Genomic DNA, 13,252 nt, shown 5'->3' on the forward strand with positions numbered 1-13,252 from the left:
TACAGGGAACACTGCGGAGGAGGGACCAGAAAAGCTGTAAGAGTCAAAGGATCAGGGAGTTTGTTGTGAGGTTGTGTCTCCAAGTAACATCAGAAGCTCCATCCATAAAGTCTTACCAGTATGACCTCTCAAACATGAGCTCCATGGGACAAACCCACTGGGCCTGCCAATCAGGACGGGGAGAATCCCAGAACCCTGAACCCTACACACAGAGCTCTAAGCAATGGAGGCTAGCTGGGAGCTGGAGAGGCGGTCTTCCTCAGGGAAGAGCAGGCCAGTTGGTTGTCCAGTGCCAAACGGTCAGCCCTTAAGGCATACCTATAAGTAACATTATACAGACTTAACAGTCGTAATTAGGAATGTATATGTCTGTACATATATGCTTACAATAACAACTAGGAAAGAAGAGGCCATGGATTTGAAGGTGAGGGGGGTCTATGGGAGGGCTAGAGGGAGGAAAGGGAGGGGAGAAATGTAATTAAATTATAATCTCAAAAATGTTTAAAGTTGCACTTAAAACCCAGACCAGGGTCTGAGGATATCTCAGTTGGCAGAGTTAACACCTAGGCACAAGAAGCCCTGGATACCACCCCCAGCTTAAGGAAAGCCTAGTGTGGAATACATGTCTGCAATCCCAGCACTCAGGAGGCAGGGGCAGGAGAGTCGGGAGTTCAAGGCCAGCCTCAGAATGAGTAGTTGAAGCAAAAATTAAAAATAAAGAATATGGGTAAAACTCAATCGTGCGTTGAAATAATGGCCCAAGGTCTGTGGTTGTAGCTTTGTGGCAGAACGTGTGTGTGGGATGGTAAATCCCTGGGTTCAATCCCTGCACCGAACAAAACCAAAACTAGTAGTAATCAATAGTAACCAACCCAGCCTTGCTGTCGGTCAAAAGTGGTCACTGCTGAAGACATTTCTTATTCAACGTTTAGTGGCCCTGGACCATCATAGTCCTTGCAAGTTTAACTGAGGCCCGGAGTGCCTGAGTTTTGTGTTGATAAAGGTCTAAGGGTGCAAAGGTCACAGGTCAGATGTCACAAGGCTTTAGCACACCCTCATCTGCCTTCCATATTGGCAATGGCTCAGTGTAGAAGATCAATTACCCAAAGACAGTTCTCATCTGCCAGTCTCCACTCGGTTGAGTGACCTTGTCCAGCCTCTCACTGAGAGAAGGCTTAAGGCTGTCCCCTAACCCTGTCCTGGTTATGTCTTGCTCTTAAACACTGGAAGAAGCAGAAGCTATGCAGAGGATTTCTAGTTGACTCTAGAAATAATCTGCCCAACTAGAAACTCTGCCTGGGAACCCCACACTTTCTGCAAAATGCATAAACCAGTGGCCTCGACTCTGCCACATTGGTGGGAAGCCTAGAGACCACCTGAGGAAACCGTGGGCCACATGGGTGCTGCCTGAATGGGACAAGCAAGGTGTATGTGTGCAGAACTCAAAGGGAGCATTGTTGTTCCTGAAGGAAGGTGCCCTGGGTGTAGCATTGGACAGGATCCTGGTGTTTGCCCGACCAATCAAGGACTTTGAGAGTAGAGGCTGGCCACAGTTCCAGGCAGATGGTACTTGTGGCAACTTTGACACTGGCTGCTGGTCTGAGGTGCAGTGATTTATGTCATGAACAGAGGAGACACAAGGTTTGTGTGTTCTCTTCTGGAATGGGGCTGAGGGTGGGGACAGCATGGCCTATGACTCAGGTGTCTCTGGGATCCTGTTTACCTCCTGGAAGATCAAGAGGCTGGAAACATTGGATCCAGGACCAGAGCTTTGGCCAGCTGATCTTTGTCCACAAAGCAAACCCTTCAGCCCTGGGAAGAGGCCCTGAACCTCCCCGGGGCTTGTCAGCAAAGGCTACAGACTGCCCTGGCGTCCGACGGGGACCAACACAAACAGCCACCAAAGAAAGGATCTTTTATGGTCAGTGGAGGGGCAGCTGCTGGACTGGCAGGGGTGCCAGCTCTGTGTGGCCAGGGAAGGGGCTGGCAGGTGCAGCCCGCACACTTGCTGCTGTGGTCCTAAGGGGGCTCGGGGCACTGCGTGCTGAGCTGGGGGTAGGGTCCTGTGTCTCTATTTCTTCCTCTTCGGTTCCTTCTTCCCTTTCCTCCCTGCCCCTCAGCCTGTCTCTTGTTTGTTTGTGCCATTTTTCTTTTAAGAGACTTCCCCAAAGTCTTTATGAACTTTTACCACTGTATGAGCAATGTGGGCTTGTTCAATAGTGCTTCTGCAGCCTAGGAGAAAAAGCAGAGGGGCTCTTTACACACACGCACACACACACACACACACACACACACACACACACACACACACACACACACACACACTGCCCATATCACTCCCTTTCATCCCTCATCCCCTCGTGAACTGTCCCAGGCCCTTCCTGGCAACGCACCCTTATTCTCAGATGCAAGGGCGCAGCCAGGCTCCTGCTCTTGTGGGTTTCGGGCACGGGCTTCAGCAGTTTCTCAATGGGGGAATGTTTGGAACTGTGTTAAAACGTTATTGTTGGTGTTTTGAGATAGAGTCTCGTGTAGCCCAGGCTGTCCTTTGAACTTACTGTGTAGCTGAGGCTGCCCTTGAGTTCCTAACCCTCTTCCCTTTACCCCCAGGGCTGGGGTTACAGCCCTGTGCCACCATCTGGCTTGTTGGCCTTTCTTTAGCTGTCATAATGGCTGGAGGGAGGAGGTGGCCTGGTGGGTGCAGAAGAGTCCTATCATTACACAGGGCAGGGACACAAACTCTGCAGTGTAGGGGACAGTCGGCATCAACTGCCTGCCTGTGGGTCCAGGTGCCCCAGTCCTGCACCATGCCTTGTAAACGGAGCAGTACAGCCCCACCCTTCCAGATACAGAGCCTGCTCCCACCTCTTCCCTTTGGCACAGTTTGCGTGCATGACCAGAGCCTGGTGGGGTGGGAAGTGGGTTTGGGGAGAGGGTGAAACATATGGGAAGGTCAGGGAAACCTGGAGAAGTTGACTTCGATCTGAGGGGCTTGGGCAGGAAGGGATCCAAGTAATAGCATCACAGACATCTCCAGCCCTCTCTAAGACACCTAGATACCTGTGGCAAGTGTCCCCCACCCCCACCCACCGCTCCGTCAATCATTCCCTTTTAGAGAAAAGTGTGGTAGGAAGCTGGGTTTGCCCGACCTTCCTACCCTATAATTTTCCTGTCTGCCCTGGGAACTTATTTGAAACCTTCCCCGGAACGGTCTTGCTCAGGCAAGGGAGACATACCTCAGTCTTTCCCTGATGTAGAGTACCAGCCCACCCACCGCCCTTACTCTCTGTGACCACGGCACAGACGTACATTTGCCAAAGCCCAAGCTTCAGGGCTCTGCTTTAGTCTTACCATGATACACCTTGAGATTAGTCCGTGTGTCAAGCATGGCTCTGTCACAAGGTACCATTGAAGGCTTGTCCCTGTCATGCACCACTGAGGAAGACATTCCTCCCTTCCTGCCTCAGGCTCAGATGCTCTGAGTCTGGGCAGGGCTGAGGCTGGGGTCCCGCCCTCAGCAGGTGCTCCCAGGTGCTGGACTTTTCTCCAGGCTAATACGCAGCTTCCAGTTGCAGGGAGCTCAGAGCTAGCTCCTGGGTTTCGAGGGTGGCAAAGAGCGTGAATTGCTCCATGCTGAGGGAAGGGACAGGACTGGCCAGAGCTCGTGGCCTGACATGTAAGGTATCACAGATGCCTTTGGGATGTTGGCTACCCATCTGGGATCCTGCTTTGGAAGCTTCATGATAGACGTTAAAGCCAAGCCTGGGGAACTGAAGCTCCTGTTTTCAGGCTGACCTCTGACCTCTGTCATCTACGAAGCTGACTGCAGGCAGTTCCACAGACCATTTATTTCCTGAGCTACCAAATGGCGATAAAGACATCTTTCACCGGGCTGCTATGAAATTCAAGTGAGAGGAACAATGTTGAGAACATTTCTTGGGTGGGGTGAGACCCCAGCCTCAGGTCTGCCCAGACTCTGAGCATCTGAGCCAGGAAGGGAGGCGAGGGACAGGAGAGGGAGTGACATGACAGGGACAGAGACAGGCTTGGCACGTGGACCAACCTCAAAGCGGTTTCCGGACCTGCCTATACTGGTTGCTTCTTATCTATGGGAGAAATGTGAAGCAGGTGTGTGTGTGTGTGTGTGTGTGTGTGTGTGTGTGTGTGTCCCCGTCCATTTTGTCAGTGAAGATGGCAGATGAATTCAGTGCCTGCCTTGCCCTCTTGCTGGCCACCCTCCAAGTGTGGGGGAGGGGCTCCAGAGACCAGAAGGTGGGTCAGGTTCACCTGAGAGCCATGCAGACTCCACGTCTGAACACTCAGCCAGGTCATAGGAGGACAAGGCTAAAGGAGACAGAAACACGCCTGCCCATTTCCTGCTGGGAACACCAATGCAAACTCTTTTCGCTCTATAAATAAATTTCATATTTAAATAAATACAGACCAGCATGACATCTTTTTCTTTCCCTTCTGAAGAAGAAAAGGTCATTTATCTGTCTTCAAAAGCGTAGCACTCATCCCCTGCTCCTTGGTGACATTTTACAAAGCAACTCAGAAGGAAATTTCATTCTCAGATGTAGGTGTGCAGAGGGCAGGCTCTGGCACACAATGAGACAAGGGTAGCCTCTCTTCTCCTAACGGCCCCCAGTGGGCATGCACCTGGCTTCTTTCTGAAGCAATACCTTAGGTGGTTTTTGTTTTTTGATCCTGGCCAACAGTAGTGTCTTAGAGTTTTATACTGCTGTGAACAGACACCATGACCAAGGCAACTTTTACAAAGGACAACGTTTAATTGGGCTGGCTTACAGGTTCAGAGGTTCAATCCGTTATCATCAAGGCTCCACAGTCTATAGCAGTCTCAGCAAAGCCTGAAGTTCAGTCTCTTTGGAGATTCATCCAATCACTTAACTGCAATTCCCAATCAAGACAGGAAACCATCAGGGCAAACTCCAAACTCTGCATCTCCATGTCTGATGGCAAAGCGGTCTTCAGATCTCCAGCTCCCTTTTCATCTTTGTTGGCTGCAACAAACTTCTTTCTCCTGGGCTGGTTCCCCTCCCTGTTAGCAGCTTTCCTCAGCAGATAGCCCACGGCTCTGGCATCTCAAACATCTTGGGGTCTCCAAGGCGACTTCAATGTTACAGCTTCTTGTTTCAATGTCTGGGATCCACACATGATCTTCTGGGCTCCTCCAAAGGGCTGGCCTCACTTTTCCAGCTCTGCCCTCTGTAGCCCTCAGGTTGATCCATTGCCACTGATGTTCTTGGTGATCGTCCCATGGTCCTGGCATCTCCAATACATTGCTGTCTTCCGCTGCCACTAGGCTTCACCAATGGCCTCTCACTGGCTCTCCTCATGGTGCCAAGCCTCAACTCCTTTGCATGACCTCTTCAGTCCTGGGCCATCAACTACAACTGAGGCTGCACCTTCACCAATGGCCTTCCCTGGCCTCTCACAGTGCCAGCCTCAGCTGCTCTTCATGGCCCCTTCATGCCTTCAAAACCAGTACCACCTGGGTGACTCTTACACACTACCAAGTCCAGCCGCAGCATGAGGTACGCTAGGAGAAAGGATGATGTCTGATTCCCAGTCTCTTCTTGTGTTTGACTTCTTAGGGTTTGCATTGCTGTGAACAGACACCATGACCAGATGCAACTCTTTTTCTTCTTTTTTTTTTTTTTTTTTTAACTTTTTTTTTTTTATTAACTTGAGTATTTCTTATATACATTTCAAGTGTTATTCCCTTTCCCGGTTTCCGGGCAAACATCCCCCTCCCCCCTCCCTTTCCTTATGGGTGTTCCCCTCCCAACCCTCCCCCCATTGCCGCCCTCCCCCCATAGTCTAGTTCACTGGGGGTTCAGTCTTAGCATCTTTTTCTTCTTTTAAGATTTATTTTAATTTATGTATATGAGTACACTGTAGCTGTCTTCAGACACACCAGAAGAGAGAACCAGATCCCATTACAGATGGTTGTGGGCCACCATGTGGTTGCTGGGGATTGAACTCAGGACCTCTGGAAGAGCAGTCGGTGCTCTTAACCTCTGAGCCATCTCTCCAGCACCCCAAATGCAACTCTTAAAGGAAAATATTTAATTGGGGCTGGCTCACAGGTGCAGAGGTTTTTTGTTGTAAAATATAAAAATAAAAAAATGTATTGTTGTCTTTTACCTCACTGGGTCCGTACCGTGGTGTCCCAAGATGTCTACTAGATATCTGGGCGGAAACACATCCCAACTCTGCCGCGGCCGCCCAGAGTCTCCAGCCATCGCACACTTTCTTACACTCAAACCCTCACATAAAATAACACAACACAATAATCTTAGATCCAACTGATAAGATATAATTGCCCACTTAAACATACAAAGCCCAGTACCATCCATCCCTTAAGAACATTGATAACAACCTGTAAATACACAGAGCAAGATCTTTGTCAGCCTCCATTGTCCTGCCATGGCTTCTCTCTCTCCCTCCTGTCTCCCTTTTTTTTCCGTTCCAGTCTCCTCCTCTTCCTTCAAACTTCTCTCCCACCCCTCCTTCCTTCTCCTCCAATGACAGGCTTCCTTCTATCTTGTACAAGCCCCTCACCTGTATTTTACAAATTCAATGGGGAGGTTTTGGTGAAGTCACATGATTCCTGAGTACTGACTAGGCAGCTGTCCTTGGGGCAGTGGAATTAGCATCAAAATACAGATAACTCCAGGGCAAACCACAACAGAGGTTCAGTCCATTATCATCAAGGTGGGAACTTGGCAGCATCTAGGCAAGTATGGTGCAGGCAAAGCTGAGAGTTCTACATCTTCATCTGAGGGCTGCTACAGAGTACTGGCCTGGAACTGGACTGACAGATGGTTATGAGCCACACGTGGATGCTGGGAATGGAACCTTGGTCCCCTGCAAGAGGAACAAGTTCTCTGAACCACCAAGCCACCTCTCCAGTGCCCATGCCAACCTGACCTAGGAAATTCTTCTAAGGATGAGCAGTTCTGTTTGCTTACAATAGTGTCCAGGATCGCCTCCCAGGAACCTGTATAGCACACAGTCTTGGAACACAGAATACCCCTCCAGGAAAGAGAAGACCCCTGCCCACTGACTTTGTAGAATAATGAAGACGGTGTCTCTAGAATCCAAATGGGCAGGTTTGCTAGAACCATCCAGAAGGCTGGGAGCACAATGACCCTGGGCTCAAACATGAACAAACTGTCCACCCCCTGATCTGCCCATAGTACAAGGGAATGCAGAGAGTACTGGGCTTTTAATTTTATTTTTATGTCTATAAGTGTTTCCCCCTGCATGTGTATCTGTGAACTTTACATATGCCCAAGGAGACCAGAAGAGGAATTGGGTCCCTTGGGTCCCTTGGAATTGAAGTTACAGACAATTATGAGCTGTCATGTAGGTGCTAGGAATTGAACCCCAGTCCTCAGGAATAACAGCCAGTGCTCTTAACCACTGTCTCACCAGCCCCTTTTGGGGGCTTTCAAAGACAAGGTTTCATATAGCCCAGGACTGGAACTTGCGTTGTAACAGAAGCTGGAGCTCCTGCTTCTCCTGCTCTCTCTCTCTCTCTCTCTCTGAATTCTGGAACGACAGGCCCTGCCTAGCTAACCTCCTGTGGTTCTCAGTGCTCAACCCCATGGTTAGAGTATTTATCTTGTGTCAATGGTGAGAAGCCACATTTCCTGCCTTGGTCCTGTGAGGAGTTAATAAACAGTGACTGTAACCTGATTGCTTTGGTTTACTCCCTGTGGCTGAGAAGTTGGTTACTTAAAAGTTACTCGGAACTGTCACCCTGGTGGCAGCCTGGCTTTCGCTCTGGGATCAGAGTAGGGCAGGCTTGCTAGGGCTTGGGGTCCAGAGGGCTCAGTGAAACTCTTCAATGACCAGGCTTGTGAGACCCCTCCTGGCTGTAATAGTCTGTGTATCTTTCCAGACCTTTCTCTCTGTATAAGAGAGTGTAGAGAGTGCATGGTTTGTTTTTGTGTATGGGATTTTTACACATGCATTATTTTGCAATGTCAGTTTGTCATTTATAATATGTAATGGATACTCCTTAATGTCAGTGTAAGTACTCCCCTTTTAAATATTTCATTTATTTTCTGTACGTGAGCGTCACTGTCTTCAGACACACCAGAAGAGGGCATCAGATCCCACTATTGGGAGCCACCATGTGGTTGCTGGGAATTGAACTCAGGACCTCTGGAAGAGGAGTCAGTGTCTCTAACCTCTGAGCCATTTCTCCAGCCCAGCATGCTTACCTTTAAATAGCTACTGAGTTTATGGTTCATAGTCATGTTCATGGCAGATTCTCGATGTCAGCCTCTCGCAGTTTTATCATATTCTTTGGTCCCTGGTAACAACATACTCACATACTTATAGGTATAACACATATAATCCTAACAAAAGAATATTATTTTGGGGAGGCCGGGACATAGCTCAAGGGACAGAGTGATTGCCTAGCATAGAAGACGCCCTGGGTTTAGTCCCCAGCACAGCGTACATTGGCTATGGTAGTGTGTGCCTGAAATTCTATCGCTCAGGAGGTGGAGGCAGGAGGATGAGAAGCTCAGGGTCACCTTTGGCTACATAGTGAGCCAGAGGCCGGCCTGGGCTGTCTGAGACTTTTATCAAAAAAGTAGAGACAAAACCAAAAAATGATAGACATTCAGGCCTGCCTTCCGCCACACAGTGCAGAGCAAAGAGGGAGGGGGAAGAGATCCAGAGACCACCTACGGCCATGCCACATGTCTAGAGCAGGGAACGATGCCCAGAGACCTGCCTGCTGCTCGCTTCCGGGGCAGGAATCACACAGAGCCCCGCCTGCTGTCCTACCGCAAGGACGGAGATGCCCGCCTGCAGCAGTAGCCGTTACAGCATGCAAGCGATGGACAGATGGGGAGAAAGAGAAGGGATCAGTTTGCGCATTGTTATGAAGAGAGCTGGGACTAGGGATTTGAAGGTGGAAAGGAATGACTGGTTGTGAGTAGCCAGCCCTTCCGTCTGAGGCCATGGTGAAAAGACCCAGCCCTTGCTGCCGCTGACGGCCATGTCTGGGTCCATAGCTATGCAGTGGCTGGGGTCGGTGTCAATGTCTGTGACTCACGTTACCACAAGAGAACATAGGGATGTCCCTGGTCTGGGCAGTAGACTGGGACCACGAAGATGTCCTAAGATGGGCAGAACTGGCCCCAACTCTCGCCAAGCAGCAGCATTTGGAAGAGCGGGCTCTGTACCTCACCTGGGCAGCAAACAGAGCTGGACCTCGTAGCAGGGGAGCAGGTGAACAACCCTGAGAGCGCAAACACTGGAGCTGCCCCCACCCCTCTTCTACAGTGAAGTGGCACAGGCTACCAGGTTATACCCACCCCCTCCTTGCCCTTTGCCACGTTGGGCAGCCGGGAGAGCTGGCCCCAAGGTCATGAGACTGGGGGGGCCCTCACCGGCTGTAGCACTCAGGAGAGTTGGCTTCACTTCACCTGGGCAACACAGTGGAGCTGGCCCTGATGGTGATGGCATGTGTGAGTGTGTGAGAGTAGAGAGCTGACCTCCTCCAGTGGCAGCATGGAGTGGGCTAGCTCAAGCAATGCCGGAGAGCTTGCCCTGGTGGTGTGGGTAAGAGAGAGTCGCCGAGGCCCAGATCCGGGGCTTTGAGTCGGGCCACCCCAAATCCTCATCATTTGTGAGCTGTTGGAGCATGAGGATCCAAAGCCGCGATCCAAAGCCCCGGGCTCTCCATGACACAGGGCAACAGCAGGATAACCGGGAGGAGTCCTGTGAGGATCCAACACTGATGGTCATGGAAGCCAGAGACCTCGAACCAATGACTCGCTGCAATGAACATTCACAAGTGAAGGTGAGTGGGCAGAGGGGTGCACTGTGGGACACACGGTGACATTCACAAGTGAAGGTGAGTGGACAGAGGGAGGGGTGCACTGTGGGACACACGGTGACATTCACAAGTGAAGGTGAGTGGACAGAGGGGTGCACCGTGGACACACGGTGACATTCACAAGTGAAGGTGAGTGGACAGAGGGGTGCACTGTGGGACACACGGTGACATTCACAAGTGAAGGTGAGTGGGCAGAGGGGTGCACTGTGGGACACACGGTGACATTCACAAGTGAAGGTGAGTGGGCAGAGGGGTGCACTGTGGACACACGGTGACATTCACAAGTGAAGGTGAGTGGGCAGAGGGGTGCACTGTGGGACACACGGTGACATTCACAAGTGAAGGTGAGTGGGCAGAGGGGTGCACTGTGGGACACACGGTGACATTCACAAGTGAAGGTGAGTGGGACACACCACAGCTTCCAGGACGAGATGTTTTCTGGCCTTTGTTTTGTTTTGTTTATTTATTTATTTAATTTTCATTTGGGGTGTGAGGTTGCATAGACGAGGGCAGATACAAGAGGCTGAAGAGATGAATAGGAGGAGGAGCACGATGTGAAACTCACAAAGACTCAATAAAAAGTAAAAAAAAAAAAGATAAAAAACCCACTCCTCCCTTCAAGAATATAAATTTCCCTGGCAACAAGTGAGAATCAAGGGTCCAGATTAATTACCTTTTCATATAATTCATCGTATCTTTGTCTTTTATTCTTTTTTTTTCATCAAAGTTGTTACTGATGCATCTCCTGAATCCAAGCGCGCTGTCTGCACGATGCTGCCTGCCAGAAGAGGGCGTCGGACCCCCCTCTGGAGTGTTACGCAGTGTCTTTCTTTGAAAAGATCTCACCTGTTTCTCAGGCTGTCCCATAACTCCTGGGCTAAGTGATCTTCCCACTATAACCTCCTCAGTGTCTGGGACTCTGGAAGTAAGCCACTGTCTTAGTTAGGGTTTTACTGCTGTGAACAGACACCATGACCAAGGCAACTCTTATAAAGGACAACATTTAACTGGGGCTGGCTTACAGGTTCAGAGGTTCAGTCCATTATCATCAAGGTGGGAGCATGGCAGTGTCCAGGCAGGCATAGTACAGGAGGAGCTGAGAGTTCTACATCTTCTCTGATGGCTGCTAGGAGAAGACTGGTTTCCAGGCAGCTAGGATGATGGTCTTAAACCCACACCCACAGTGACACATCTCCTTCAACAGGGCCACACCTTTTAATGGTACCACTCCCTGGGCCCAGCATATACAAACCATGACAGCCACCGAGCCTGAATCCTACGATTTTACTCTTTTAAAAATTATCTTTTGGGCCTGGGCTCACCAGTTAAGAGCACACACAGTTCTTACAAGTTCAATTCCCAGTACCATATATGGGAGTTCACAACTGCCTATAACTCCAGCTCCAAGAGATCTGATGCCCTCTGATCTCCCCCATACCACATCACATAAATAAGTAATAATTAAAATCAAAACAGAAGAAAAAATCTTTTCAAGATTTTATTTAATTTTTATGTCTGAGTATGCATGTGTGCCTGCATGAGTTTCTGTGTATCATATGGCTGCAAGAGTTCATGGAGGCCAGAAGACCTCATAGTTAGGAGTCACTATTTGGATCACAGGACCTGAACCAAGACCCTCTGCAAGGAGAGTAAGTGCTCTTTTTTTTTTTTTTTTTTTTGGTTCTTTTTTTTCGGAGCTGGGGACGGAACCCAGGGCCTTGTGCTTCCTAGGTAAGCGCTCTACCACTGAGCTAAATCCCCAGCCCCTGAGAGTAAGTGCTCTTATACACTGGATCCTTCTCTCTAGACCCTTACATTTTATTTTATTTTAAAAGATTTATTCATTTATTATATATAAGTACACTGTAGTTGTCTTCAGACACACAGAGGAGGGCATCGGATCTCTTTACAGTTGGTTGCGAGCCACTATGTGGTTGCTGGGATTTGAACTCAGGACCTCTGGAAGAGCAGACAGTGTTCTTAACTGCTGAGCCATCTCTCCACACTTATGTTTTACTTCAGATTATGTGTGGATGGGGGTGTGTGTAGGTGTGAGTCCATTTGTGTAAGTGTATGCACCTTGCTGCTAGCATCATCTGAAAAGAGGACAGAGACGTTCACCCTCCCCATTGCTCTTGGTTTGCTTTTGCTGTTGTTTTGTTTTGTCTGACTACGGGACCCTGGCCGCCCTGAAACTTGCTATGTAGACCAGGTTGGCGTTGAATGCACAGAGATCCACCTTCCTCTGCCCCCTGAGTGCTGGGATTAAGGTGCTCACTAGCATGCCTAGCCCCCACTCTGTTTTTGATGGACGTATTGGGCACTTCCTAATTTGTTTGTTTGTTTGTTTTATTCTGTTTTTGTGTGCTGGGAGTCACACCCGAGGCTCTTGTGTTCTAGCCAGGCACTCTACCACTGAGCTACACCCTGGGCCAATTCCATCTCCCTTCAGTATGAAAATACATATGGGAAGCTGGTACATGAGTGGGGGAGAGATATCTGCAGGCAGAAGTAGAACTGTTCCATTTGCAGACATGGGAATGGAGATGGGGCTGGTGTGTGTGTGTGTGTGTGTGTGTGTGTGCCCCGAAACTGAGGGCCCCTGGAGCTGCATTAGGCACCCTAACCCCTGTCCTCAGAATGAACACACACACACACACACACATTTGTATATGCAACTATAATGCATATATATATATATGCATATTCATTCATTATAGCAGTTCTGTTTCTCTGGAGAGCTCTGACTGACACAGCATGTCTGGGGATCTGCTTTCATTGTGTTAACTGATGCAGAAAGGTGGATGACATAATCCCCAGGGTTGGGTTCTATGTGGGTAGGGAAGATGAGTTGAGCAAAAGGCTCACACACATTCATTCTCTCTCTGCTCTTAAAAGTGGTAATGACTAGAAGCTTCAGGTTCCCGCCTTAACTTCCACACAAGGATGGGCTGTAGCCTGCAGTTGTAAACCAGATAGACACTGTGATGGTTTGCATATGCTTGGCCCAGGGAGGGGCACTATTAGAAGGTGTGGCCTTGTTGGAGGAAGTGTGTCACCGTGGGTGTGGGCTTGGAGACCCTCCTCCTAGCTGCCTAGGGTGCTTAGTCTGTTCCTGGCTTCCTTCAGATGAAGATGTAGAACTCTCAGTTCCTTCTGCACCATGCCTGCCTGGGTGCTGCCATGCTCCCACCTTGATGATAAAGGACTGAACCTCTGACCCTGTAAGCCAGCCCCGATTAAATGTTGTTCTTTATAAAACTTGCATTGGTCATGGTGTCTGTTTGCAGCAATAAGACCCTACCTAAGACAGACCCTTTCTTTCCTAAGCTGTTTTTCATCAGGGTTTTTTAAAGCAATAGAAAG

The 13,252-nt window shown here is 49.4% G+C and overlaps 1 long non-coding RNA gene across 1 annotated transcript; it reads left to right on the forward strand.

Annotated features, from left to right (window-relative positions):
- Nucleotides 1-1,721: 1,721 nt before the first annotated feature.
- On the forward strand, nt 1,722-11,366 carry LOC147998627 (uncharacterized). Its single transcript, XR_015646014.1, has 3 exons — nt 1,722-1,921; nt 9,741-9,850; nt 10,614-11,366. It is a non-coding gene; the product is annotated as an uncharacterized LOC147998627 (long non-coding RNA).
- The last annotated feature ends 1,886 nt before the right edge of the window (nt 11,367-13,252 follow it).

The sequence above is a fragment of the Rattus norvegicus genome, chromosome 20 (assembly GCF_021556685.1).
Source record: "Rattus norvegicus strain SHRSP/BbbUtx chromosome 20, alternate assembly SHRSP_T2T, whole genome shotgun sequence".
Taxonomy (NCBI): domain Eukaryota; kingdom Metazoa; phylum Chordata; class Mammalia; order Rodentia; family Muridae; genus Rattus; species Rattus norvegicus.